This window comes from Dromaius novaehollandiae, chromosome Z (genome assembly GCF_036370855.1).
Source record: "Dromaius novaehollandiae isolate bDroNov1 chromosome Z, bDroNov1.hap1, whole genome shotgun sequence".
Taxonomy (NCBI): domain Eukaryota; kingdom Metazoa; phylum Chordata; class Aves; order Casuariiformes; family Dromaiidae; genus Dromaius; species Dromaius novaehollandiae.
In genome coordinates, this window is record NC_088132.1 from 84979166 (window position 1) to 85006981 (window position 27816).

General features: G+C 44.1%; 1 protein-coding gene across 3 annotated transcripts in view; it reads right to left on the reverse strand.

Moving 5' to 3' along the window:
- LOC135325012 (phospholipid-transporting ATPase IC-like) overlaps positions 1–3252 on the reverse strand; it is a 51277-nt gene extending 48025 nt beyond the window's left edge. For 2 of the 3 annotated variants that reach the window (XM_064502320.1, XM_064502322.1), the window contains exons 1-2: positions 3116–3252; positions 2237–2715 (exon numbers count right to left, since the gene is read on the reverse strand). The gene's annotated coding sequence lies outside the window, so the exon portion shown is untranslated. Of the gene's footprint in view, positions 1–149; positions 301–2236; positions 2716–3115 lie in introns of all 3 variants that reach the window. The other variant, XM_064502321.1, reaches the window with a different exon arrangement.
- Between the last annotated feature and the right edge of the window lie 24564 nt (positions 3253–27816).

Here is a 27816-nt window from a genome sequence, read left to right on the forward strand (position 1 = left end):
AATGGCCTCACTCAAAACCTTATGTTTATGAACTCACTCACATTTGAGATTGGAAAACAGATATGCCACAATCATGCAACATAAGAATGCTGGAGAAATAAAGATATAAGCAAACTTTAGCACTTGCAGAAACAAAATAATAATTTTACCCGTTATCTGCTGTAGGGTTCTTCATTGACGGATGCACAGACTTCCCATCATTTAAAGTCCACATCAAGGCAGGTTATCTTTGAAGAAGATAATAAAGCCGGTAACCTTTGCTCAAGCTGCAGCCTGAGTGTACTCTGAAGGGGCTTTGACCTGCGTTTTACAGAGAGCACTACATTCCCCCAAAGTTCATGTTATAAAACAATACATTTTTGTTTTGAGAAAGGAAAAGATAATTTTTTTTCTGTGTATTGTTTGACACGAAGGCTTTCTGGAGTTTCAGACAGAGTTGTTTTCCTCAGTATTCCCCTCTCCCATCAAAACCAGTAGGTATTTTTAAGTGTAAAAAATAAAGGTTACTTCCTGCTAACAAGGCTGGAGATCACACATACCTATGCCTTTTGTCAGCATCCAGAATTACCACCAAAAGTACTTTCCTGAACTGACTTTTAGTCAATGCGGTTTGTGAGAGAACGCGTTACGGACACCTCTGAAAGGCTGGTGCTTGTCAGCTCCCACAGAGCACCAGGCCAGCCAAGAAGAAACCCCTCCACCAGACCTTACATCAGGCTCCATCCCTAACGAGATGATGCTGCACACAGGTTTACAGGACAGACCTCCACCTCACGACACTGTGCGCACCACAAAACAAGAACATTTCTTTTAGGCAGATAGTAAAATGAGCTTTCTTTGAAAAGCTTTTTTAGTAAAAAGAGATATTTCTGATTAAATATTCCAAACACTCTCATGCTGTCTCTTCTTTCACTCATGCTAACTCTTCTTCCTCTTTCTACACTCAGAAAGTTATTTCACCAAGTGACCTGGTTCTTTCATTTGACTTATTTTCTCTATTTTTTTTCCTACAGTGCTCATCCTTCTCCACTTCCTCGCACGCTGTCTTCGTTTCACCTCTCCCTGCGCACAACCAGACGCCCTTCTGTAAGCAAAGGCATCCGTGAACCTGCCCAAGCGGCCCGGCTATCTAGTCAGATTAAAGTCATACTTCTAATTTACATGCCAACATGCGAGAAAAGATACAGAGCCCCAAGCACGCTGCTTCAAGATACAGAATAACTCCAGGAGCACGCCAGAAAGCGGGGCTGCAGTCGCAGTGCCCTGCCGCGCAGCACAGCATCTCCGCGCACCACCCAGGGCTCGCGCATCGCCGGTCCCCGTGGACACAGCGAGGACCACGAGCAGGGGCACGGAGAGGGTGAGCGAGCTGCCCAAGGCCCCGCAGCAGCGACAGGCAGGGCTGGGGCTGGGTTTCAAGGGCTCCGGGCTCATACCCTGCCTTCAATTAAGCCTATGCACAGCATCTCACCTAAGAGAGACCAGAAACAGCCAAAGAGGAGCATCAAGACCCCTCAGAACAGAACCATTCACACAAATAAACTAACTGTATTTAAATGGAGGCAGCACATCACACTCGGGCCCCACGCGATCAGAAGCGCCACCAAAATAAAAGCTGCAACAGCAAAAGAACACGGAAAACAAATCCAAGCTAATATAAATGAAAATGCAAAGCAAGTGGCTTATTAAACTCATCAGCACAAATTGCAAAACAAGAGACTGGGATATCCACAGGCAGTCTCACAAGGGAGAATTAAATGAAGAGAACAATTTAGAAGTTACTAAAAACGATCTACGCAATATTTAAAGTTGACAAAGAGGCAAATACAGGTCTGGCACGGGTGCAAAACCACCATATTCTCATGTGGATTTAGGTAACACAGCAGTGCAAACCCACACAGAAAAGCACAGATGACGTAATTTCACTACCACTAATTACTAAATAATTTTACTGCCACTTGACACCTGAACCATACTTTGAAAAGAAAGCCACATAAAAACCAGAACTAAACACAAAATTGTTAGTACATCTGAGCCAGCAAAGCCACATTTTGCAAGGAACTAACCCAAGGGATCCAGAGGCAACTACCCAGTCGGGTCTGTACAAGACCAGGTCAGCTCAAACCCCCGCTGCTCTGACCACGGCACTCCTCAGCTCCCTTCGGCTATTTGCACTGAGGAAAAAAAATTGCAATTTAACACACTGCACTATTACTTATTGGCAGAAGTTTTTTACCAGCAGAAGCCTCCTGTTCAGTGCAGCTTCCTCAGTACCAAAACGTCCCTCCTGATCCTGGAAGGCTGCTTCAGCCGGCGTGCTAACACAGTTGCACTCGGACTTCAAGGGAGGAAGGCTGCTTCAGCGGGGGCTCGGGCAGCAGGAGGGCAACCGAGATGCTCCTTTTCGTCAGAAAACGCTGCTGACCTGCCCAGACCGCGACCAGCCCCACACGCAGCCACCGGGCACCGTCGCCGGCAGGACCACAGCGGGTCTTGCCCGGGGACCCTGCCACCGCGCCGGGGCCGTGCGACACCGCCGGGCAGCGCCTGCGCCAGGCCGCGGGGCCGCTTCCCTCATCGGCGGGTGGGGAAAAGCCGCGGGGCTGGGGCGGGCGGGGGGGTGGGGGGCTGCGGGGGCACCTGCCCCGGCCCTGCCACCTCCTTTAATCCGACGTGTCCGATGGACGAGACCCCACCAACGCTTCGGCGACCAACCTGAAAGAGAGGAAGACAGAGGAAGAGAGAGAGAGAAAGAGAGAAAAAGAGAGAGAGAGAGAAAAGGAGAGAGAGAAAGAGAGAGAGAGAAAAAGAGAGAGAGAAAGAGAGAGAGAGAAAAAGAGAGAGAGAGAGAGAAAGGAAGGTGTTATTGTGGCTGGAGGAGAATTAGGAAGCAGCCGTGGGCTCTCGGCGAGGGCAGCCACAGCCCCCGTGCCAGCATTGCTGTCAAACGTGTGATTTTTGGTGTCAAATACATAATTTTTGGTGTCAAATGCGTAATTTTTGTGTCAGACGCGTGATTTTCGGTGTCGCACGAGTGATTTCCCGCCGCGCGCCGCCGGGGAGCGGCCCTCACCGCAGACCCCGGCCCCCCCGCGCCCCCCGCGCCGCCTCGCACCTGTGGGGCCGCGTCCCGCCGCGCCGCCCGTCACGGCCCGCTCATGCCGCCGCCGCCGCCGCTGCGCCGCCCCCGGCCCGGCCCGGCCCGGCCGGCGCGACCGGACAGACGGGTTCCCCCGGTCCGGCGGCCCGGCCCCCGCCCGCCCCCCGCCGCCGCGGGGCGGCCCCGGGCGGGACGGGGCGGCCCCGGCCCCGGCGCCGCGGGCCCTGAGGGGAGCGCGCGCCCCCCCCTTCCCTTCCCGCCCTTCGCCTCCCCTCCGGCGGGCGGCGCCGGCTCTCCGCGACGGCGGGAGGGGCAAATGGCGCCCGCCTGGCGCGGAGCTCAGCGCCCGGGGCCTCGGGGCCTCGCCGCCCTCGTCCATGGCCGCCATCATCCCGCGGGGCCTCGCCACCCTCCTCCATGGCCGCCATTGTCCCTCAGAGCCTCGCCGCCCTCGTCCATGGCCGCCATCATCCCTCAGAGCCTCGCTGCCCTCGTCCATGGCCGCCATTGTCCCTCAGAGCCTCGCCGCCCTCCTCCATGGCCGCCATTGTCCCTCAGAGCCTCGCCGCCCTCCTCCATGGCCGCCATCATCCCGCGGGGCCTCGCCGCCCTCCTCCATGGCCGCCATTGTCCCTCGGGGCCTCGCCACCCTCATCCCTCTCCATCGTCGCCCCTCAGGGGCCTCGCCGCCGTTGTCCGTCACCACCATCACCCCTCAGGGGCCTCGTCTGTCACCACTGTCGCACCTCGGTGACCTCTGCGCCATCGCCTCTTGCCGCCGTCGTCCCTCGAAGGCCTCGCCGCCCTCGTCCATGGCCACCATCTCCCTCAGGGGCCTTGTCTGTCACCACTGTCACCTCTCAGTGACCTTGCTGCCATCACCCCTTGCCACCATCATCCCTCAAAGGTCTCCCTGCCCTCATCCCTCACCACCATCATCTCTCAGGGGCCGCGTCCATCGCCGCCCTCGGGGGCTTCGCCACCCTCGTCCGTGGCCACCATTGTCGCTCAGGGGCCTCATCCATCGCCAGCCTTGGGGGCCTCGCCGCCCTCGTCCCTCACCACCATCGTCCCTCAGGGGCCTCGCCGCCCTCATCCATGGCCACCATCATCCCTCGGGGGCCTCATCCCGTGGCCGCAGGCGAAAGCAGCATGTTTCTCTGGCGCTCACGGTGCGTGTCGGCGGGCCGTTTTGGGTCGCGTCCCTGGGAGGGTCGGGGATAGGTAGCGGTGGCCCCAGAGCCCGTGTGGGAGGAGAACAGGCGGAGCTGAGCAGACGGAGGCCACGCGTCACCCGTGTGCCGCAGCTGCCTCCCAAAACAAACGCACGCGTGGGGTGCGTGCCGTGGCCGAGCGTGGGGAAGGCTCTCGGCAGCCAGCTCGGGGGCACGGGAGGGTGCTGGGGCGCTTGCCGTGGGCAGGGAGTCCTCCCGGCCTTACTTTAAACAGCTGGATTTTGGGACAGGCGTCCCCTCCCTGCCGTGGTGAGCAGGACTGCACGCTGAGCTCCAAGGGCTGGGGCACGTGGCGGGTTAATTAGCACCCTGTGATGGTCACGGACTGTGGGTCTGCAAGTGAAGGCAGGGTGGTGATGCCCCTATAACGACCTGAATCTCTGATGCTATTTTCTTTCTTTTTTTTCATGCAGTATCCTTCAGATTCTGCAGACCCTGATCTCAGCAGTCAAGAAACAGAGGAAATTGTGGACGTCTGCTGTGCCCGCGCCCGTGGGCTGAAAGGCCCCGCCGGAGGAAGGGCAGAACATCACGTCTGCTTTTCCAGGTGACCTGGCAGCAACACAGACTGTGGCCAAGGTAAGTTACTAAAATACCCAGCGGATGTTGAGAAAAAAATACTAATTAGGCCATTTAAAATAGTCACCTGTGCATACCTACAGTCTAGTTATCAATGTCCAATGCAAAATAAATTTGTTTGCATGTGCAGATAGCAAAGTGATTGCCCCTTTTAGGATTGGAGTACTCAGACCTTAAGCAACCCCAACATGTTTGCAGACAATTAGTGGTTAATATGGATAAATAAGAGGCACCTGTAACTTTCTAGAGGTGAGGCTGGGTCTGTAATGAGTTACTGGGGACAAAAAGTTATGATGGAAGTATTTCCAGGGAGTTTTGGTGCTTCTTTCAAGATTTTACTTGTATTTGGAGTTGTGAGGAAAGGGTGTATTGGGAAGGGTTGGGACTGGGTCTCTCCCATGTGACAAGAGGTGATGAGCATAAATGTGTTGCTCAGATACAGGTGAGTGTGTAAGTCTGTGAGTGGAAATGCTTTGCCTTACCAGCTGGGGAACACTGAGTGTCTGGTCTTGGGGATTTGTCTTTCTTTACCCCTAGGATTGGCCTGGCCTTCTAGTGCGGTGTTAAAAAACAAAGCAAAACATATGGGCAGATACATCTCTTTGATTTTGTAGACCAGACACTTGGAAGTGGGAAATCTCTATACTGCCCAAATTAGAAGTGAGTAAAATGCATGTATTCAGTTTAAATGCCTCTTCCAGAGACCCCCTTAAACAGTATGGTGAAATGTAAATGACTGGTCAGAGGGTTTGTCTCATGAAGAAGAAGGGAGGTGCTGTGGGAGAAGAAAAACCTACCCCTATTTATGCTCTGTATCAAAATAAGCCATAGACTGAGATTATTTTAGCCAGCTAGGTATGCTTTTTGTTCCTCTTTTGTATGCTAGTTCATTCAGAAGCTTTCTGGCAAGGATTATGTAAGTAAAGGTAAAGCGCATCTAGAGCTTAAAAAAATAGACCTAATTAAATAAATGTATTAAATACATTTTGTTTGGCAGATGGAGACTGAGTAGCCATAGCGATATCAGTGTCCTAAAGGTTTGAGTATGGTTTCCAGTAAAATATTGCTTTTGCGGAGATCCCAGAGAAAAGGAAGGAGGGAGATGGAATGTTACCTGTGTACAGCAAGATTGGTCATAATCCAAAGGAAGGATTGAGAGCATTTTTCAGTTGAGACAGTTACTACATGTTTTCTCTGCTTGGGCAAATTTGCAGCCTGTCTGGATTTTCTCCTGCCTGAAAAATTCCCGGCATCAATTGGTAGAAGTGGAGGGAAAAGCAGGTGAACATTAACAGGATGCTGAACTAGGATGCAAGAGTACACGACATAAATATTTTTTTTTCTTCCCAGCCATGACAACATGCCGAGAATGGACTAAATAAGAAGACCAAGAAGAAAGCCAACAAGGGAGTGAGTATGTGTTTTATTAATGAAGCCTTTTATAATGTTAATCTAGAAAAATGTCATTGACATTCTACATAACACTAAAAATGGCATAAAATCTAAGTCACTGGTATGACTGAGTTACAAAAGAGTCTAATAATTGAAGGCGTGTAACTGAACGTGTATCATTCTAAAAGTCCAATTTCAGAGTAAATTAAAAAAAATTAGTTGTGTATATATATATTTTTTTTCCTCACTTAGAATTCATTTTGGTTGAGATGTGTTTGAAGGAAGGAGTCGTCTAGGAAAGTTTGCTTGTGGCTTCATCCAAAGTTTAATGCTTTATGTGCCATTCTCCATAAATTTTATCACTCTTAATCATAAAACTTCTTCTATTGCAGTTTCTCCCGCGGTACCAAGTCCAGTTTTTGTTTCCTCTCCTTTTCTAGGCTGTTTTGTACACTCTTTCCAGTCTTGTCCTTGGAATTTAAAGAGTCTATTAAATAGCCCAGTTTAGAGCAAAATTGACATCAAGCTTTTTAGTATTTAATATGACCTTTCTACAACAATTTGACTCAGTGGCTGGCCACTGTAAGTTCAAAATACACATTTGCCACGTCTTCTCTCTAAACTAGTGCCCAACTTCTTTATTTTCTTTTAAATGAAACTTTATTTTATTTGACCTTATTTGTATAAGTGAGACCTCCAGAACTTTGTTGAAAATATTTTCACTGCATTCTGTGGGGTTTTTTTGTTTGTTTGTTTGGTTTTTTTGCTACATCTGTCTTGGTGGTTCCATTTTTGAAGCTGTATACACTAATGCAAATTGAGACTATTTATCAGTGTCCACAGTACTACATCAATTTAAAGACAGAGTAAAATCTGCTTATCATGGTATCATAGTATTTGTTCATGATGTTTTGTTCCATTCTTGTAAAGGGTGTGTCTGTCTGCCTTTTGTGCTTTGTATTATCACTCTTCATGTGTTTTGTGGTACCTACAGAAACGATGAGTGGCTGCTAGACAGAAAACTGAGTGGTATCCTCAGGTCCCACGGTCAGGTTGTCGTTTTGTTCTGTTGATGTTCTAATTTGGGTCTTCCTGATGTGCACGTTGCCTGCAGCTGCTACCACACAAAGTGGTTGTTCTCTCCGCTGCCATGTCCGAGCTACGTAACACCTTCTCAGAGTGCCTTGCTTGCCGACCACAGAAGTCTTGTGCTCTCATACTGAACTGGATCAAGGGGACTAATGAGGCTAAAAAAATTGTTTTGCTGGGTTCCTTTTCAGGAGGGTTGGTTCTCTCCTCCAGATTATTCCGTGAACATTTGCATTAGCACAGAGCATGGAGTGATAAAAAGGTTGAGGAAAACAGTTGAGAAAAGTGTTCAAAAGTGGAAAGAACTGACATTTGGGCAGCAATGCTGTTTTAAAAGCACACTCAGTATGGCTTTGAGGATTTTTGCTGGGTTGTCTATTTGCATGGATTGGGTTATCTTCTCCTCATAAACCAGGTGCTGTTTTTGACTCCACCTCTTATGCGCAAAAGGCAGCATCAAAGCTACTACTAGCACTTGCAGAAATTTCCGATGTTGTCACTGGTTTTCAAACAAGTATCCGCTTGCCTCTTGGGCTGAAACTTTCCATATTGATCAAACCTAAATGGAATTAAAAGCTTTTTCATACACCAGAATATTTTACTAATGCAAAATCCCTGTCTTTCAACCAGTAAGGAATTCTGCAGAAGGCAGCCTGTCTGTTCCTCTTCACACAGACCCCACTCAAAGAGGGTAATAGCCGTGTTTAAACGTGGCGAGGTTCAGGTAACTGTGTCCATGTGGCTGTAGTGATATCAGTATCCCATCTGTCACACCTTTATTACCCAAGTTACTACTAAATAGTGAAAATGAGTGAGAGAGACCACAATAGAAATTCTTCTGTTCTTAAAATGAGAAATGTACTTTTACCTTAATATAGTATCTTAGTTTGGCATAACATTAGTCATATTAGTCAACAGATACATAAACAGATACATAAAAAAAAAATACTTGGTATCTTGCAGTTTTTGATCAATACGCCATCAGACCATCATATCTTTTGATCTCTTGCTGTAGGCTTAGCTAATGTAGTCATGTGTGTTTGATCATTAAATATATAGGGGACTCTGACTAGAGTTAACTCTATTTAGCTGTTCGGTTATGAGTAGCTGTTGCAGAAATAGAACCTGCCCTCTTGGGGATACTATCCTATAATATAAGTGATCTTTATTTCAGATCGGCACATATGTAAGAGACTGGTTGGTCTCTTCTTTAAGAGACTAGCAACACTAGTCAATTTTCCTGTGCCAAAAATAAGTCTTGTTCAAATAGGACTTTTTTTTCCCTAGACCTAAAAGCTGAGATTGAATTCCTAAGTTTTGTCTTTCAGCATCTTTCTCTCTTGCTACCAGCATCAAATTCATCACACAAGAACAAAACCAAAGTTAATTAAAAATCAAGAACATTTTGGACTAACATAAAAGCAGAGGTTTATTTATGCCTCTGAGAATACCATTTCTGTCCAGGAAGTTAATTCATGTCCGGGGCTGAATGTTTGGTTTCTACATCAGTTTTCATGAGGTATCTGTATGAACAGTTGGGTTTGGCTGATAGCCTATCGTGAAGACTATTAAGAGATAAAAGGACCCCTTAATGGTGATTAATTGCTATAGCAGTGATTAGTGGCCTAGCCCAAATACCACCATTTACACGCGACTGATCACTGTACCATGCTTGAGGGAAACGCACCAGCCGTCCTATAAACTGGGGGTGTGATGAAGCAGCTTCAGGCGCTCTCTTACAGACCCTGGGCTTGGTGGGGCCCAGCAAATAGCTGTAAATTTCTCCTGGAATCCTGTTCCACTTCCAGATTTTTCTACTACATACTTCTTTCTCTCTTTTATTCTTCAAACTTATCTTTTGCTCTTCTCAGGCTCCTTTGCCCCCAGATAGCAGCATACTCTAGTCAAAAAATTGCTTGTTTCTACGTTAGTTTTTTGTCTCTTTCCTCTCGCTGTTCATATTTGTCCCTTTCGAAACCGCCTGAGTAGGAGTGTCCTCGAAAGCCTGTGTCCATCAGCTCATTCTACAGCTTAAGAGATAAAAGCCAGAAAGACTCCATTGCTGAATAAATGTTTGGAAAGTTACTCAAGGGGGCAATAAGAGCAGAAATGAATGCTGAAAAAGTGCAAAGTTTGTCAGTGTTCAGGACTCGCTGCTTAAGACTTGAGGCTTCTTGGGAAGATAGGAGGAGTTGAACAGAAACGATTCTTGCCTAGCTTCTGCTTGCTACAAATTCTGTGAAAATACAAACCCTGTTACAGTGATGACGAGTTAATGTGTGCTTCAGCATATGGTGTGTCCGCTACCTGTGTACTGATCAGTCTCCCTGCTCTGTTCTCTGCTGTAGTTTTTCATGGAAGAGGAACATACAGGATGAGGGGATATAACCATCCATAAAAAACTGGCTTATCTTTCATTCTGTTGGCCAAAGCCTTGCCAAAGGCTGTTTCCCCCTTAAGAAGGGGCTGTATTAATTCCTGGTGGATGGAGAGCAAGTTATTTTTTAACAAATATAATCACTTATCTGAACTGAGATAAACTAACTCAGGATACAGGTATCTAAGGTAGTGTTTAGAATCTGCCAGACAGGATATTGCCTTTCCCTTCAGCCTCCTTCCCATTGCCGTATAAACCCCAAGGTGAATATAAAGGTGCGTGTCCTCAGCTTTTTGGTTTTGATGTGTTCCTTATTACCAGAAATTTTTAGAACTTCAGACATTAATTTATCCTTTGAGAGTCTGGAATTATATCCACATTTCAGGTAAGGAAAAAAGACACACACACTCATATTCATTTCCTTCAAATCATGCTAGCAGTCTGTGGCAGAACTGGAAATCGAACCCAGAACTTTCTGAATGTTGGTCTAGTCTCAAATACAAAAGCTATCTTTTTTTTTTTTTTTTCCAGTCATCAGTACAATCCTTTTCAGAATGGGTTGTATAAAGTAAGTAGCTAGTATTACAATGTTAACACTTGATTGTCAATTTTAATTATTATTTGTTTTTAGCAGTTAACAGATCTTGATTTAAATAATTGAGCACAATTTCAAGGCCAGGTTACTCTTGCTGATAACTAATTGTTCAAACATATTAATGGATGCCTAATTTGTCCCTAACACTAGGAATTGTTTCTGTTTATCAAGGATTATACATATCAGTAATTATATATTTAAGCAGTTATGTAGCTTGATGCAGCTTTTTCACATCCTTAATTTGAATCATTTCCTAATATGTAGAAAACAGGGAATGATGTATCTGTTCTTTTTACACAATTTCTATATAATGCCATTTTTGAAACCTGTCATCCAGCTAGAGAAGTTCTTACTGGGGGATGAGGAGGACACTACCATCAGTGTATTAAACACGTAACAAAGTTATGTAATTACAGCATGTTCTCAGTTGACTTTGACTGTATTTATTAAACAAAGGGCATAAACTGCAAGTTTGTGAAATGACTGATTACTTCTTTTGACTACGTGCCAGACTTCATCTTTGAAGACGGATTTCTTAATGCAGAAGTAATCAGCTGGTAGGACTTCTCACCGAGTTCGTGGAAAGATCAGTCCCTCAGTCTTGCAGAACACTTTGGAGGGAGATGCCTCGCGGGGCTTGCAGGAATGCCCCAAGTAGGGTAGGTCCCTCCCCAAGTTTAGGTGCCTCTCAAAGTGTGGCTCAAGGTCTTTCAAATTTGCAGACTGAGAAGTCTGAATCCTCTCTCTTTCACAGGCTGTGCTGTAAAAACAATCTTCTTCACATTCAATTGATTTTTCAACTTTGAGTGAATTAACCCAAATGGGAAGAAAAAAATTCTTCATCTTTTAGCTAATCTGAAACCAAAAGTAATTTAGACAGTTTTTTCTGGTGCTCAAAAAGGTTAATTTAAATTGATTTAAAATACTCTGATTTAAAGTGTTCCTGACTTAGCATAAGTCTTGACTGCAGTATTTTTCAAAAAATGCAGGTTTTTATTCACTGTGGTAGTTCTTCGTAAAAGCTTCACAGAAAGACAAGTCTCTCTGTATGCTACAACTACATGCAAAATGCATGTTTTGGCATCTGTTTGATTCTTTTTATTATTATTTTTTATTTTTTACTCAGACCTGAGATTACCCTCTGAGAACTTGACTATGAAATTTCTACTGTTGGTTTATATTTTCCAAATGACTTGCTTCCAGCATGGCAAAGATTCAAGCCGTATCACTAGACATACTTTGTAATGCCATGAGTGAGAACGAAACCTTCCTGAGTGAGGCAATCAGAAAAATAATGATATCTCTATAGCTCTAGTAGTTAAAGCTATAAGAGGAAGAAGGCTTGTACGGAGAGGTAATATCTTTTTATAAGAGCAACTCTTATATCTGAAGAAGAACTTTTGGGGCACACAAGCCCTTCCTCAGTTCTGAAACAGAAAGAGATGATTTCAGGTTAATTGCAGCCTGGGAACAATATAAAGGCTTAACTGAACTATATTAATCTTAACTTAAATCGAGAGTGATTGCTCCTAACCTGTGCTTAGTTTGTTGTTTGCTGCTTCTGTTTCAGACCTGAATAAAGGTTTGAGATCCCCAGATTTTTTTTATAGTATTATTTTTTTTCTTCTTCTCACAGCAGGTTGCATTTCTTCATAGGTTGGTGGATTGAAATAAAAGATGGGCAGTGTTTGACCATTAGTTACCTGGAGCTAAAGCATTTGTAATATTTATGACTTTTTTTCTCTTTTTGCCTTTTTTCACCATTTAAACTACAAGCTTTCAGACAAGGAGGATAGGATAGGTCAGAGGTCTTTATAGGATGAAACCCTCTTTCAGTGTCAGAGAGGCAGATTCCAGATCTCTAACTGCTTCAGCTTTGGAAGATTCAATATCCTTAGGTCAATATTTAAAATTGAAGGAGCTGGAAAATCAATAGTAGGCAGAACTCTAGGGATAATCCTTAGGACACAAGAATATCCACGTGCTTGTCTCCATGTCTGTTTAGACTGTAATGAGACTTCGGAGGGAATATCAGTTACAAAAGCTGAGAAAAGAGGTTGTTTCATTTTGTGCCACAACCTTAAAAATTCTTCAAATTATGGAATAGTCTCAAGTTTTACAAGATTATTTTTTCAAAGCCTGATACTCTAAAAGTAAGTGTCATTAATGAGATGAGCAAAGTGGTCACTTTTCCACAGTTGTAATTTGTAACGCAGTGACTCAATGATCTAGCAAAATCCAGAAGCAAGTATCCCTAACAACTGCTTGCTGACCTGTGACTTGTATGTTTGTAATACAGGTTTCTTCATGAAGGTCATCTTTGCATAGATTCATTTTTCTGCCTGATGTTTTGCACTTGCTGGAGCTAACTCTGCTTTAAATGAGGTAGTTTAAATGAGCAGTTCCCCTTTTTGCAATTTGCTTGTTAATTAGTGGTGTTCTGGGTCGGTGCAGTTCAGCAGGGAATTCCAGAGACGAAATCCCTGCTGAACTGCATGGGGAGTGCACTTAATTATTCACTGTTTTAAGGGATATATTCTCCTATACCGTACTCATAAATAAAGTAATCCTACTGCAATGTTCATGGCGTATTCATAGAGAAGTGGAGGAATTCTGACCCTGCATTCTGGAGGAATAGAAGTATCACCCTCCGTTGGTAGACTGGTAGCTGTTGCATAAGACCTGATGATTCAGATAACAGTATTTATAAATTGTAATACTCATGGGACACTTGATTTGTTAATGATATCAGAAAACATTTTCCCACTCTACCTACAGGAGCTGGTGGATGCTTAGAGATACCCAAATCCAAGACTCATATATTTAACCTGTTTCGTAGATGTTGCGGCTCAGTGAGAACATTCTTCCTGCTAGCAAAACAGGCCCTCGTCAAGAATTAATACAACACTAAGTTCCACACTGTCCAGTTCAAAACGCTGATAGTAACTTTCTAATTTGCAGTCTCAGCTTTGTTTCATTTAGCTATTCTTATGCCTTGTATCACTTCAGAATGCGGGAGTATCTCAGGAATAAAGGAATTTCCCTTCTCGAAGTCCTATTTGGTAGGCAAGTTGTGTCATCCCTGTTTTAACAGATATTGCACAGAGAAGTGATTTGCTCAATATCCTGCAAGATAAACACGGATTGATCTGAACTGAGATATCTTAACAATACGACCATTCTGGTTTTTATCCTGTTAATGCCTAGCATGGTGGTAGAATGAATCTTGAGGACCATCTTTAAGAGTCCATTGTACTTAAAGCATAAAAATAAGCAAGCTTCATTGGGAGGGTAAAGATAGTCATTTTTACACTGAAATACGTTTGTTTATCATGGATTTCTTCACAGTATATCTCCATTCATAATTCCATTATTGGCCATCTGGAGTTTCAGTCTGGTCTATGTTACCTATCTTACCATGTATTTTTCAAAGGCTGGTGGTTTTAATTGCTCTGTGAATTCTGCCTACTGTTCTTCTTGTTTTCATACCTCTTCAAAATGTGACAAGCTAAAATAATACCAGAAGAGAATATGTCTGAGGAATATTTGTTGTAGAGGGTAGTCCACACACTTGGCACAGCATTGTTTAAAAATTTGTTTGGAGACTGGGGTTTAAATCTCTGCTGTTTACCCTGTGACAGAACAGTGTGTTGCAAGCAGACTGTGTTGCAGTGCTGACTTGGATGTAAGCGAAATGGATTTGGGTCTGGGCATGTGAGCAGCAGCAGCTGCCTCCATAAGAATGGGGAAATGAGCGTGGCTGGAGATGGAGCTTCGTGCAGGAGGGTCCTGCCTTCAGGTTAGAGAGCGGCTGATAAGCTTGGGAAGAAGGTGTGGGAAGTCAGGGAGCAGTGAAAGGACATCATACCAGGCCTTTCCAGGAAACGTCCCTCAGTTGCTTTCCTCACGCCCCCCATCTTCCAGCGCTCTTCCCCCGTCATAAAAGCAGCCAGACCTCGTTCCTTGCTGTCTTACTGCTTAATTCAGCCACATAAAGCAAGAAAAGGTGGAAGACCTGTTCCAAAAACAGCTGTGTTTGAAAAGAGCTGCCAACTGTAATGCGCCTATGTTTTATACAGCAACAGGACAAAAAGTAGGTTTTGCAGTGCAGCTGTTAAATCACCCTGTAGGGAACTGGAGCATGTTATATGGCTCAGCAATAAATTCCAGAGAACCTCTGGCCTAAAAAAATAGTCCTGAGGGGAGGAATGTTGGATGGAGTGCCTGGGTTTTCCTCCGTTCACTCTTCCAAGGTATTGTGAAATGCTTAGGAAACACAGTAAAGCTGTTCATCAGCCATCAGGAAGAGAACAGAGCGTTTTTCTGGTGAGGACTATTGATGGGGTGCTCTGAGAGCCCTGCTGAGACCCCATTTTGGCCTTATCTGCCCTTGGGAATGCCGTGCATTCTTCCTCTACAGCTCTGGCGTTGGTGTTGTTCCGCTGACGCTGTCAGTGGAAGATCTCCTGTGGTTAAGACTGGGTTTTTTTGAGCTCCTACTAGTATATTTATTGATAGCACACATGAAGCCTCGCTGATAAAGAACTGTAGTATCAACTGTAGTGTAGCAGTTTTGCGTAGTTCTATTAGTGAGGCAAGAGAGGGTTAACCTTGCTTAAAGTAACAGTGGGCTCAACTGGTAATTGTATCCATTGCAGAGAATTAAAAAAAATTAATCTCCAATTCCAAGTATTCCAGAAATTTAATTTCCTATGCATTCTCATGCCTGTGATCCTTCAAATACATACACATGGATTTTGTAGAAGTATTGAAATCCCTGTCCCTGTAAAGAACCCCTATGGAGTCAAGCGAGCTAATGATGTTTCACATGAGAGTGACTTTGTTGAAAATGTTGTAAAATCAGAGCTCAGTGTTTTTAACAGATACGTGAGGAACCTTTGAACTCCGTCTGTGTTTTATAAATCTGTGATGATATTGCTGGCTTTCAAGGCAATCTCATCTCAAATATTTTGTAAGATTTTGGGAGGAGATCTTATTTTTATAAACCACAAGTAGGAGTAAATCAATCTATGCTTTTTACACAGAGAAATAAATGTATCGTTCCAACATATTTGTTTCTGTGCATTTTATGTACTAATGTTTTTGCTAAAATAAGAAGACTCAGCTGTTACAACTGCATATTCATATATCCAAGTAAATTGTTTTTACAACCAAACGGTGAGATTTCAGCACTGGAAGGCATATTGCCTAATCTTCCATTTTCATGAGCATTAGCTTCCTTTTTTGCTCTCTTGATTCCTTATGTATCAGGAAATGTGTTATCTTTCATCTGGCCAATAGATGGAGAACCACACCACTAAAATACTTGAAACAGGCTCTGTGTAGCAGCTTTCCAGCACTGACATATTTGTAGATCTAAGGTTGCAGTAATTTATTATGAAGCATGTTTTACTCTCAGGTCATGGTTGCACAGTCATTTCAATGGGCCATAAATCTGCAATTTCCTCGCAAAGGGCAGTCATGCTGTCTTTCCCACAACTGGCTGTTAATTCCTGCCATTTCCTTTATAACAGCAATAACAATTTTGCCTCTGCATGATGAGCTGGATCAACAAAATGACCAGGCTGAAAACTAATTTGATCTCTCCACCCCAAGAGAAAAGGCTCCTCTTCAGCTGGATCGGTTGCTTCATACGGTTTAGCAAATTGCTGCCTGCATAGCAGCACCTTTCCACCCATGGCAGGGATGAGCAGAGGACAAGAGGGAAAGGGGGACTGCCCATTTTAGGAGCAGCTTGGATTTATGCAGAATAAAATGTCTTCGCTTTTTGGGTCTGTGTAATTCCCAAGAGATAGATGATAGGTCAAAATTTGGTCCTCTGGAACTGGGTTTGCCGTATGATCCTATTGTCGTGTTAGGTGCCTTTGAAAAGTAGCTATCATTTGTGTTGAAGGTTTTTACAAATTCACTTATAAGACACTTGGACAAAGTCAGATTTTTCAGGGGGCAGGTACTGAACTGCCTAGAAAATCATTATTAACTATAGGCTCAAGAGAAGTATCTAAAAACCAATACAGCTACCTTTGTTATACACTTATGAGCATCTTGATTGTAAAATTTTTAAATATTATAAAGTATTAGATATATTTACTGTCACTTAAGATTAGTTCAGGAAGCAGAAGAGGTATGGAAATCCTGCACGGTTTGGATAAATTGCAAAAATACATTCGGCTGTTGCAATGCCTTATGAGACTGTGCAAAGGGAAAGAGAAGCAGAAGAGGGGTTTCACTGTGTGTCGGACACCATTAAGCAGCAAAGGAGCTATGGAGACATTTATTACTCCTGCATTTTTATGGCCAATTTGGGCCTTTGTTTTTTGTCATGCAGTTGCGTGACTTGGTATCTAATATAGCTTTCATAGAAGGTAATTTTTTTTTTTTTTTTTTTTTCCCAGAAGAGCTGAAATTATTTGGGCCTGGATCCACGCCAGCGTTGAGGTATTTCGTTCCCCCTCAGGTTCCCGTGTGGTGTTTCAGCGGGAAAGGGGGCTTTGCTCACGGCTGCGGGAGCAGTGCTGTGCAGAGCAGCCCAGGGACCGTTCGGCGTCCGCGGGGCCCTGCGCCGCGCTGGTGCAGCCGTTTGCGTGGCGGGGTGAGTCTGGGCAGAGCCGGTCGGACGGCAAACCCGCTCCCCTCTGCCTCCCCGCGTTGCCTCCCTGGCTGGGTTGTTCCCCGAGGTGGTTCATAGGCAGCTGTGCCGGCACAACCGAGCTGGTGGTGCGAGGGCAGAGATGAGCAGCTGGGCACAGCTGGCCCTGTCCCCGGGGTGCCCCTGCCTGCACGCTGCCCCTGCGCCCCGCAGGCAGCCGTGTCGCCTGCCGCACTCTGCTCGCCTCCTGCGAGACTGAGAACAGTGGTCAGAGACAACTGGGTTATCATCCCACCATGGGATGTCAGAGCATTGGGTGACACCGGGGCATTGTCCTCCCGTGGGCCATCACACCACCATGGGTGACACCAGGTCATTGTCCCCCCCGTGGGCCATCACACCACCATGGGTGACACCAGGTCATTGTCCCCCCCATGGGCCATCATAGCACCATGGGTGACACTGGGGCATCATCCCCCCATGGGCCATCACAGCACCATGGGTGACACCAGGCCGTTGTCCCACCATGGGCCATCACAGCACCGTGTGTTACCATAAAAATGCTCGTCATAAGCCTGCCTTTGTTTTATCGTAGAAGGGTTTTTTCTTCTTTTTCCTGCGAGTCTGTGTTACAGGAGTTCAGATGCTGTGTTTCCTGACTGTCACTTTTCTTTTCTGCAATCTGTAAAGCAAGCTGTCTTTTGGGATTTTGCTGCGTCTTTCCTGAAGGGAGCTTTGTGCTTGTTTAGCTTCCACATGATATATTTCATTGTTCGTCTCGGAGCACTTGAGCGTGTTATTGATTTTGCGGCTTGCACTGTTGGATGCACAAGAATGTGTCCATTTTGGGTAATTCACTGGTTTCTTACTTTCTGAGAGAAGGTAACGTATGTTGGGTTGATTGAAGCGGCAACAAAATACAGCTATTAGTTTATGTAGCTTACAAAGGGGATCTGCCTTGTGCTTCCCTGCAGCTATTGTTGGAAGCGCTTCTGTGATCAGGAACTGCTCTAACAGCGTTCAGAGCGGTCTTTGTGCAGGGTTTACTTAAGACTGCAATCCCAGTTAGTATCCACTGGTTATCAGTGTGCTCCTGACTTGCTGTCCTGCTAGGAAGATGGAGGAAACTAGTCTGTCAGGCAGTTTTAGCAGTAATTCTGTGAAATTTCACTGTAACAACAAAATCTCCCAGGAGAAAGAAAGGTATTAAAGCAATAATATTACTTACGAAGTATTGTACAAGCACTAAATAATTAATCCTTACAGCAATTCCAAGAGGCAAGTTCCAGGAAAGTAATTTCAGCAACTTAAATGTTCCTGAAGATTCTGGCAGGCGTCGAATAAGATTACAAAGAAGAAAGAAGAATATCAGGAGCAAATCATTGTGGCTGGATGATACGCGTCCAGCGGCACTTAATGGATTATCGTGTCACGGATTTGTACCCTCCACTTGCTCTCTTGCCATGAGGTCTTGCATGTCCAGACAAGTTGCCACAACTTTAGGACATTCAAGTAATATATATGCATTATATATATGCATTTTTTTTTTCTGTTTCAAAATACAGCTTGGTGGTTTGCGGGGAGGATGGCTGCACCGTGTGGCAAGCCCAGGCTATGGGAACCGTTTAGGAACCGCTGCTGTGCTTGTGGTGAGCCCAAGCTCCCGCTGCCGCAGGCAATAGCAGACACTGCAGGTCGCACCTGCGCAGTTTGGCTTTGGGACTTATCTGTAGTCTTCTCCAGAATTCGCAGTATTTATCCATCACATAACAACTGTGTGTTTTACCAGAGGTGTGCCATGTGAAAGTGAGTCAGTTTGTTTGTTTTTGAGGGAAGTTACTGCTTTTAGCAACCATTGAAGAGTCATTTTATATAACATTTTCATGAGTGGGTTTATATACAGCAGCCATGTCTATATATATTTAGAGGTGTTATAATAAAGTGGCTGCATGCAGTCTTTCTAAAATGCTTTTCATGGTGTCCTTCTCCTGTCTTACAGCATCTGTGGTTCTTTTTTGCAAGCTGCATATCATTTTTTGTGGATATTGTCTTTTGTGCGTGAGTTCAACACGTGCATACAAAGAGAGCCAGCAGGGCATGGGCACTTTCCCCCCGGGAGTTTTGTACTGCTTAGTATTAGCCAGCAGAGAGCATGTGTTCAGATGAAAAACAATTTCAATAATAATGGCAAGTTCACTTCCATTTGACTGTAGTCAGAAAATGCATTCAGTCTTTGCTAAAATATAACAAGAAAGAAGTACTGAAGTGACTGACTAAACCTCATGCATGGTGAAAATAAATAATTTTGGACTTTTCCCCCTTTTCGTGTACCACATCTCTGCAGAGAGAGAGGTGCTTTATGGCAGTTATAATGCTGTTCCCTATAGATATGTCGTGAAGTCTGAAAATAGGGGAAAGTATTCTATAAAGAAATCACAGAGCAGAGTTCTTGTTTAGTTGCATGTCCCTGAGCCGTGGGAAGGATTTTTTTTAACGTCACAAGGGGAGGGAAGGGTTGTGCCTGCCAGCCAGCTGAGCTAATAACAGGGCTTGTGGGTGCACTTTTCCCCTTGCAGTGTTCAGGATATTTAACTTGGCCTCCCTTTTTCAGCCGTTCCTGATTTTAGGGTAATTTATGGGCGTAAGGAATAAATATGCTGTGTGTTTGGTTGCATAGTGATGCATGGATGATGAATGACTAGCATCTTCTATCGTGTGGCTCGGTTGGTGATGAGTTGGTCGCTTGGGTTTAGAGGCAAGATTTTCCAAGGCACTTTTAAAGGGTTAGGATGATTGCCTAAAATGCCTAAATAGTCAGTAGACATTAGGCACCAGCCTGCCTAGGTGCTTTTGAAAGTGCTGTTACATCCCGGTTGGGATCTGTAGGTGCCCTGCATAGCGCTGTGGCTCATAGCCCTTATTTTTAGAACTAGGAGAACTCAGGCTGTAACATCTGGAATCATCACCATCTTCAGATGGGATGAAGATGTTGCTGGAACATTTATACACAATGCCACAGCGTGGTGTCTTCTAGACCTGGCTCGTTTTTATGTTCGCTCAGAGCACTGGAATTTTCAGGGTGATTTTAGACTATATAAAGCAAAAATAATTACAGATTTAGTGCTGTAATAACTGAGAATTCATTAATATCAGACATCTCTACAGAAAAAAATGTATTTCCCTCTGATGGTTTTTGACAGTCGTTTGGGGTAAATCCAAGACTTAACATTAATATGCAAAGAAGCGTGAGCTAACTGGAAATTCTTTCATTCATACTTCTTTAAGCCCTCATTACTTCTTAAAATGGCTGATTTATGATTTTAGAGGTTGATAGCATTCAGCTGATTTAAACTCTCCAAGTAAGCAAAGTAGAAATGCCAAAGCACTGAATTGCTGGTAGCTATGAAATATGCTTTATGTGTGCTGTTCTCATAAAAATGTCAGCAATTTTAATGCAGACACATCTGTGTCTGCACGATTCTTGCAACTTTTCCAAAAGTGCTGTTATTTGGACCAAAATATATCCAATAATATATTTACTAAGTGTGTATGCACCAACATACATGTGGATTCTGTTTCTTTTGATTTGTAAAACACGCTATGTTGGAAATACACCCTTTTATTCTGACTTTCATAGGAGGTAGTACGTAATTATTAGATTGGGTGAGTTAGGACCTATTGGCTTAGCCTCCCTCTAAGGCAGGTTTAATTACTCAGACTGCTGCTTAGCTAGATGAGTATTGTCTGTGGTATTCGGCCCATCGTCTGGGTTACTTTCTGTGAAATATGCTTTATGTATGGTGTTCTCAGGAAAATGTCAGCAATTTTAATGTGGACACGTCTGTGTCTGCATGGTTTTTTTCAGGTTGGGGTTGGTATTTAGAAGTAACATGTTTAGGTCTGTCTGGAGTATATACTGCTCCAGCTTTCCAACCTTAAAGATATGTCCATCAAAATATATAAAAGCATGATTGAAGAGAATAATTTAAGGAGATGGGGAGACTAGAAGAGAGAGAGAGAAATGGAAGAAGAACTAGAGAAATCTGGATGGGAAGGAGGAATGAGCAGATGACTCAAATGGAAAATTAAAAAACAGGTGAGAGAGAAATGGGCAAGGAGAGGGCAATTTGTTCTTACTCTGGGACCGGCCACTTCAGGACAAAAAGGGTCTGTGTGTTTGGAGAATGCAGACAGAGATCAGGAGTAGGCAGAAGACTAAATAAGGATATTGGGAGGGTAGGGGGGGAATACAGGAGGAATGGTAGACTATCGATGGGAATAAACAGAAGAGCAGATGGAACAGAAGGACTGGGAATAAGGGAATGGCACCATGCTGCAGAAAGACCGGAGGAGCTAAAGAGGGAAAGAAATGGGAACTTCAGAGAAGTGATAGTAAAGAGAAGTGAAAAAGAAATAGGGGAAAGGGGAAGAGGAAGATGCTTAAAAGAACATAAGAGAAGTAACATGGGAGAAGAAGTGAGTGACAGCAGGGACGCGTGTCCCTGCGCTGTGCAGGAGACCACGCCTGGAGCAGGGAAGGAGAGCCAGGAGAGAGCAGCCTTTGAGCAAGCAGCGACTTATAAGGAAGCACAGGAAAGTAAGGCTTTTCTGGGTTGATCTTAGTTGATCTTTTATTTTTCAAATTCTGCGTCTCTCTGAATAGAACAGCTACCTTCTATTTATAATTTTTTTTAAGCAGAGAGCAGATTTACAGACTCGGTGGGTGGAATTCACTCTTTGGCACGACGGGTGCTGAAACTGTCCCATCTTGGTGTCAGAAACGGGGTGAGCCATCTCTCATTACAACTCCAGGCACCTGCTCCTTTTGCGTCTGTTCTGCCATCTGCCGCGCTATCTCTAACTTGTTTGAGTACAAGACCTTTTGTCGTATTTTGCACAGATTTATCATAAAGAGCTAGAAGCACACAGAATAGCTAGGGCCAACTGACATGTCTGTGTTTTCCTTAGCAGGTCTGAGGTGTATGCTGTCTCTGCGCCGGTAAATCTTAGGGTATTCTTGGAGGTAGGCCTAGAAGGTATACCTAGAAGGTTGATCACCTTACTGTTTCCTTGGTGCAAGATGGTGTCAAGAAAACTTCAATTCTTTTCCACAGTTTTCGTTCATTTACTATTTTAAAGAAGGATGAGGCTTTCTGGAAAATGTTTATTATTTGTTGAAGCTAGAGGGCTTTTGTTGAGGTGCTTTCAAGCTTATTGGGTAGGTAAAACCACAGTTTTAAAAATTTTTTTAGTTAAAAAAATTTTTGAATTAAAATGATTCAAAATCAATACATAATAAAGTTATAGCTGATTAAAAAAACAGGCAGAATCGTGCAGGAATCTCTGTTGAACATATGAGGATACATAGCCATTAACACAGTTATGCATACCTAAGTTTTTGACACCACAGAACACTCAGTACCTTAACTGATGTCTTTTTCGTCTTTATACCGATCCTCCTCCCACTCTTCAAGAAAATTGAATGCAAAGGCTTACACAAATGCCACATTATAAGCCTTCTTCCAAAATAACTTTATAGATCTCTGGAGAATTATTCCTGACTCTTACTTGAGTAGGCTGAGACTTGGGTTCTCTGTAGCGTTCAACCTCTATCCTCACGTAAACAGAGGTGCTGCTTGGCATTATCCAACTCACGTTGCCTGCAGATAGGTGTTTGGGTAACGAGGAATCCTTCCAAGTTGCTTGTGTTTTTCCCAGAAACTGGAATTCTCAGTTCAGGCTCCAATTTTCATAGCAATACTGCTTGACTGCCAAGCTGATGGCCCCACCATGCTGCTGGAAAGCACCGGAGCTGCAAGTTGCTGGAAATAGACAGTAAGGAGATAACAGCATAAGCATTTCATGTGTAGCTTACCATTTTCTATCCTTTTGGCTGCACGTAAATGGCAGCCGTCTTCCTCTCAGAATTAGTGCAGCTTACCGTTTTGGCAGAGAAACTCAGAAGAGTCTTACTGCAGTGGTTTGAGATGTCCTGTCCCCAACTGTCTGCACCTTTCCTCTGCCAGATGTCCCTGTGCCCCTAGCAGTGTCAGCAGAGAAGCGCGTATGCTGTTGCCCCAGCCGCGCGGGTGTCACGGTGCCAACCTGCCTGGGTCGGCAGACTTTCAGTGAACTCCCAGGCTTTGCAGCAGCACAGCTGAGGCAGGGGCACACGTTCCCTTCCTTCATCCCTGTGACGGCACGGTCACTCCTGGAGAAAGGAAGGGTGCGAGTGTGTTGGGAATGTGGCTGCTTCTTAAACTGGTGCAGCAAGATTTGCCTTTGCTCTTCTGTCAAAACCCTTATGTGCTAGTCTGTGAAAACTTTTATACAGCGAAGACACAAGATGTGCAATGAAGATCTCCGTTCATCATTTCCTTCTGTTTTCAGCAAGAGGTCGCAGTCATCAAGACGCAAAGTGAAAGGCTGTGTCTGCAGTATGTGAGGTTGTTACGGAAGGAGCATCCTGTGGCACTATACGTTTTGTATGTGTTGCAGATACCACTTCTTGGGAGGACTAAGCGGAGTTACACAGCCAGAGGAAAAGGGAACCGCCAATGAAACCAAGAGGCATAGACCTCTAAAGTCGCTCTGGAAGACTGAAGACATTAAATAGGGTCACAGCTCCTGGCAATTGGCAATGGCAGTGCTCACATCATTTCCTGAGATACTTCCTAGTCAACTGTATCTCCGTGTCAAGGCTTCGCTAAAGTGCTACGTACGTGCTGAAGATTAGCCTGTGACTATGTTCTTTTGACTTCAGAAGGTTTTAGAGGTATATTTAATCGCTTTTTTTCAGGGAGATAGTGCTAATGTTACACTTAAATTCTATATTGAGCAGGACTTTACTTTTTTGATCTGTAAGTACTGCAAGAGCATGGGATCTCCTTTTGGTGTGAGAGAGGAGTTCAGAATAGTCTGTATAATATACACAGTGGTTCCAATGACCAATCAGAAATCTTTATCTGAAATTTATTTGGCCTACTTAAGTTGCACAGTGTCAAGAATGGACACAGCAGTGCGACATGCTGCTGTGTAGCCTTTTCTGACCACTGTTTATGTGGATTTGTACTATACTAGCTAGGTGGTTAAACACACGTGCAATGCTGGGATGCTGAAGTGCTCTGTGTGCCTTCATTTTGTTTTCTTATTTCCTCATTTCTGTACATTTAGAACTATAGCCTGATTTGGTTGGCTTTTGGGTTTTTTTTTGTTTATTTTTATATATATATTTTAATATATTTTATTTTTATATTTTATATTACGTATTTATTTATTTCAGGCTTGATTCAGTAGGCTTCCTTTGTTGATGACATCATCTGTTTGCTGCCATTAGAAGCAGTTCTGATTTCCTCATGTTTAAACAGTATCCTATAATTTTCAGGCCTATCATAGATACGGATAGCAATTCATATCTCAGTGCACTCCATCAATCCTCCAATTTGTGTGCATTTATGGGAGCATAAGAAGGTGTCACTTCCTTAACAGAATTAATTTATCTAGCTTAGTTATTTCTTGTAAGAAAGAGTCTTGCGGTGTGGATTCGTCCTGATTGTGTTGCATTGATCATTTCCACCTCAGTAACGTAATTCAAAACCATTCTGGACAGGACCTGAACAGTCTGCTGTGGGAACGGAGTCCAGTCAGCGCCAAAGAAATACAGAGATAACTTAGGCAGAACTCGGTTTGTGAGCAGTCAAGAGCTGACCTACCTCATTCTATGTTTTTTGTGTTCAGAATTAAAAAAAATAGTCAAGCAATAAATGTTTCTCTGGTACAGAAATGCAAACCTGTTGAATCTTAGGCAGTTTAAGATTTAATATTTCTGACATATTTACAGATCTTCCTTGCTGACAAAGATATCTCTGCAGATCTTTCAATGTCGGAGGAGTTTATTCTTGTGATGGTCGTGTGAGTCAACGAGAGATGCGATCCTCTTGCTGAAGGCATGTCCTTGCACTGGCGTTACCTGTCACCTGGAGGGTCCTCTGGCAAGAAGCGGTGTCACTCCCTGCTTCCTTCTGGCTCTTCTCCAGGCACCAGATGGAGACGCATACAGAAATGCCAGGAAAACAGTCTCCACATAATGTTTAGCCAGTCGTATCTGCGTTTCATCCGGAAAGATCAACATCAGAGTCATGAACTCTTTTTCAAACAGAGCTGATATCTTGTCTCTCCTGCAACACAGAACTGTTTTATCTTCGAAAATACCAGAGAAGTTTTACTCTTAGTGCTGTTTATGGTTCTAGCGTGGTAAGATTGGTACCGCAGGAGCGCTAAGAAGGCTCAAGAAGAGGAGTGGAATAGTTAGGGGTATAGTGCTGTTATTGCCTTATTTCACAAGAACTGGTGCGTTTCTTGTTCCAGCTGTACTCAACTTCTGCTTTTTCCTGTGCCCTTGGCGGTAAAAGGAAATAAATGCTTTTTCTCAGATTTGAGCTGTGGTGATGTGCACAGCAGACACAGACACTGCAGACCTGAACGCTGACTGGATAGTTAACATGTATTTTGCACCAGCGCTCAAACCAGGATACCCGTGGGACCTAAGTAGCTGTACAAATAAGCCAAAGATTGTCTCCTTATGGCAAAGCAGTAAAGCTGTGCTCAGCTTGTTTCTCATTTTGTATAGCTTACTATTTCATAATTAAGCCTCACACTTAAATCACTGAACTCATATAGACCCTAATTCCATGTACTCATCCAGATCTTGTTCATCAGTGGATCATTAGCTAGTTTTCCGCTTTCCTGCACAGATGTTTCTGTGTGCCGAATATAACACCTTCACGTCCTCACTGCTCTGCGTCCCTGTCCTCCCTCCCGGCACCCACCCGAGACCTCCGTCCATGTGCGCGTGTCCTCGGTGGGACCTGCTGGAGTCGCGTCAAGGCAAAGCTGTGTTCCCAAAAGCAGCCTTATGCTTCTGGTTAAGTATAAACGAGTCTGCAGTTTTCAGGATTTGGGGGGAACGCTTCCTTTTGTGATCTTCCTGTACGCTACCTCACTGTGCCGTATTTATCAGCCTTTGGAATAATGTCCCAGGGTGAGGCGGGTGATTCGGCTTCGTGGAGCGGCCTGCTGGAGGTCGCCTCTCGCCCCGTGCGGACCTGCCCGTCGCTGCGAGCCCACCCCGCCTGCTCCTCGCTGCTGCCAGCCCGGCAGCCCCGTCCCACGGCGCTGGCACCGGCATCTGCCTCCCTTGGGTGCTGTGGCTTCCCCTGCCTGAGGTGCTGCCGTGGTTGGGAGCGCTGAACCCCGGACTTCCATGCAAGACCCTGCAGCTGCTGTACTTCTTCGAACATACAGAGCATACTATTTTAGCAGGCTTGGTTATAATCTCAGACTTATTTTCAGTCAAATAACGAAGGTTTTAATAATAAGGAGACGTTCTACTAACAGAAATACGCCCTTGTAATAACAAGCTTTTGCAGCATCTGTTGTCAGGTGAAGCACTGTAATTTTAAATGCTGCATAAACCTCACAAAATCTCTACAAGAAAAATTACCAGTCCGTCTATTTTAGAGAACGGCAGATACGGAAATTGTTAGATTAGAATGGATACTGGTTTGATCCCATTCATACTGGTTGGTATAAAATAGCTAAGCTGGCCAAGGCACTTCTTGTGTGTAAAGTAATAATCAACACCTCTGGGAGGACAGATGAATACTGAACAGAAACTGGTTGTTCTAACATCTGGCCAAGTTTCAACATCCTCAGACAAGTTTATCTGTAACTTCATGCAGTCTCCTATTTTTATCCTGCATTTATGAGGACAATCTATGTGCTATTTATAAAAAATTAATATTACTGTGTACTGCTTCCAGCTAACTCCAGTGACAATTGCAGTAAATTCTTGTGGTATCTTATAATTGGGTCCCTGGATCACTTTATTGAAAATCATCAGACCTATAAACTCTTTTTTTCAGTTCTATTGCATTGCTAACACACTAAAATAAACAAATCATTTGGAATGTTTCAATCTGGAACTTTGAGTAATATCCTCACTTGGCTACAGCTATTAGTGCTTGTTATATAAGTTGGATTCAAAGAACAGACAGGCAAAGACATTGGAAAGAGGTGAAAGTTTCACATATGTTTCACACACATTAGGACATTATACTTTCTGTAGAAGGAGGAACAACTGACATTTCCGCTCTTGTCTCTGCAGGACGGGTAAAACGTTCCCTGCTGCACACGTGGGATCCAGAGTCAGCAGAGAAAAAGCCTCCAGCGCGGGAGGCCCAAGCGGGAGTTAGCTGGGAGGCATGCAGCCTCGATCCACACAGCTAACGCTGCAGCAACAGATGCCGCCTCGTCTGCTGCCAGAAAAAGCTACTGCTCTTAATGATATTTCACATTGCCAGGTCATGGATCAAGCGGCCAGCGCAAGATGTTTACAGAGGATGAAAATTAATTCCAGTTTCAAAAGTCTTTCAATCAGAGTGTCTGTAATTATTATGGAGTTCTCTGGCTCTGCAATTCTGAAGAAAGATTTTGGAAAAATGTAAATATGGAATGAAACCCTGAATTGCTTTAATTTCCTACAGAAGTGGTATTCTGAAGGGAGAAGTAAAACACCCACTAAAGCACCTGACAAAGAAAGTAAAGTTTCTCTCTACCAAAATCACAAATGATGCTCTACCTCTTTTGTAGTGTGTTTTACACACTATGACATCTCTTATGTTGCATTTGTGGTCTAAAAACTCAGTGGTGTTTCCAGCAGTGTAGAGGATGAGCAGCTGTGGTGTGCTAGGCTAGTCCTCTATGGTATTTAATATATGACTGCATTTTGAAATACTGTGGTTTGCAAACAGTGGTGGTCTGTAAGACCATGGTTAGTTA